Below are 2,671 nucleotides of genomic sequence, written 5' to 3' on the forward strand. Positions count from 1 at the left end.
AATGGAACTCATTTCTTGACGAAAAATTATGTTTTTTATGTCAAAATATTGGTAAAAATATTACCAAGGTTTTAGTACAAAAAGAATGAGGAAAAAAGATCAAAAAACGGGTCAAATCGGAGCTCAAAATCGGGAATTAACACAACCATGGCTGCTGGGTATTTTTGGGGTTTCGACCGGGTCGGGTCGGGCCCAAATCCGACCCATAAACCTGTATTTTGACCCATTAAAAATAAATAATTATATGTATTGAACATAGAAATCGAACCCATAACGTCCTGTTGAGGGGAGGCACACCTTAACCATTTTGATAAGACACCATTTCATGTCATTTAGGATTAGAAATTCCTTATGTTTAATAATTAACTAACTTTTGTTAATAAATTTCTATTATAACCCCAAGATTTAGAAAATTAAACTTAACTTCTAAAATTTTATTAACTCCAGAAAGTTCCTTGAAAATTTTTAGATGTGTAGATTTTAACTTTACTTTAAATATTTTTTTAAAATTACCAAAATGCCTCTAAAATTAAAGAGTGTGTATTTTGAGCAATACGAGACCATTTTGCTTTGTAAAAATACCGTCAATGTTGAAATTTACTACTTTAACTATGTAATTATTTAGGGATAATTAGATGATTTTTTTTATTGAGATTAAAGCGTAGCTCTTGAGTTTTATATTATATTATATTATATATATATATATATATCGTCTGGACATTTATTTTATAAAAGATGATTTTATGGAGTTATAAAATGAATAATTGACTATACGAAGTGTTACTCGAGTTGTAAATTTATTAGGACGCTTTTAACTCGAAATATGTAATTATTAACATGTCTATCATATAATAGATAACTTAATAATCATGTTTGTGATATCGTTTTAAGATATATAGCTAGACGATACACCTTATGTCGAAACTCACGGTTCCTATAATTTTAATTGATGTGAGGAGCGTTCTTAAGCATAGTTGACCAAGGTTGACCCTAGTCGACGTAGTTGATCGTAAGTTGACTTTTATTTTAGCCTTTGGGAGAAATTAATCATTTATATGCTATTCGCTATTATAAATTGTAGGTTASCAGTCAGCGACGTTAGTTAAGCAACCTTCGTTATCAGGTGAGTCTTCATGAGATTTCAYTGAGATGCATACCTAAGTACAAATTTATTTTTGCATGATATGAATTGTTGATGATGTGTACGTATGCATGATATTTCAATTACATACATGTTATGATATATTTTACATGTATGACATGATATGTGTTTAATCAGTTTTCGAATAACTCTAGTATGCTATTTCATAATAAAGTTTTACGTTTTAAGGGTGGGCATTTGGCCAGCAAGTCACGACCAGTATAAAACACGACCCGGATAAGTGGGTGATCAATTAAGACTAACATATCAACCCAGGATATGTTTGTGACTAAATGACCCATACCCGACTAAACATTATATGAGATCTCTTATTTTCAGTGTTTTAAATATATATATTTTTAAAGTTGTGACTTTTATTATAAAGCATGCATATATGTCATATATATATATATATATATGTATGTCAATATATGATTTTACTCATGCAAACTATGAACTCACTGAGCTTTATAAGCTGTCTATAGTATGCATCTAAGGGCCAGGTAGTTCGAGGTTGGATAAGGGCAAAAGACACGCTTAGAGAGTTGCTAATTATCATCTTATTTTTAGTCTTTTGTCTAGCAGCATTGTGTCGATCTTTTGTAACTTAACCTGGTATGAGGTGGGTTAGAACTTAAGTTAATTTTTGGTTGATTCAAAGACTTCTGCTGTAAACGGTTTAAACGGTTTTATTTTAGCCGTCTTTTGGAGTATTTATTTAGGAATTTGTTTCAGATTACGTAAGACAAAAAAAAAACAAAAAAATGAGGGTGTTACAAGTTGGTATCAGAGCTTTAGTTTAAGGTAATTAGGTTAAGATTTACTTAGCCTAAGCTTAAATTGAGAGGATTGTTAGAAGCACGTATTTATTGTGTATTAGTATTGCTTATCATGCAATTAAGCTTGATCTTACATTACTACTTGACATAGTGTTCCTTTTATGACTTGTAGGAGAAATGGTTCACACCATTCACACTAGATCTATCAGACGCCGATGTGGACGCAGATACGGAACACGTAGGACACCTTATGGTCTAGGACCGAATAGAGGATCTATTGACAGTCACCGCTCTAGCGCCAGACATGTTTCCGGCACCCGATCCAGAAGCGATAGTCTGGCCCACACTAGTGAAGTTTCATCATGAGAGCCCATCAGGCGAAGGACCACACCCGAGCTTTCGGAGGACTACACACCCCGCACCCCTACATGTGAGGACATGATGGAGACTATAGAGACCTTGAGGGGAGAGAACACAAAGCTAAGAGAGAGGTTGACCCGAACTTTAGATGGGAATAATAGACTGAATGAATGGCTGAGCAATCTTCAGCAGACACATGTCAAACAAGGAGGAGCCCTAAACGAGCTAATTGTAGAGAATGCAAATTTGTCGGAACAACGTCATGCACTGATTTGGGATAAAGTTGTACTTGAGCAGGAGCGAAGAATTGATGCTCGCCTCGTAGGCACTATATTTAGAGACAAAGTTCACTTCTATAAGAAAATGACCATAGACTATGCTGGTGTAGTGA

The sequence above is a fragment of the Cynara cardunculus genome (assembly GCF_001531365.2).
Source record: "Cynara cardunculus var. scolymus isolate 2C chromosome LG 1, CcrdV1, whole genome shotgun sequence".
Classification (NCBI taxonomy): domain Eukaryota; kingdom Viridiplantae; phylum Streptophyta; class Magnoliopsida; order Asterales; family Asteraceae; genus Cynara; species Cynara cardunculus.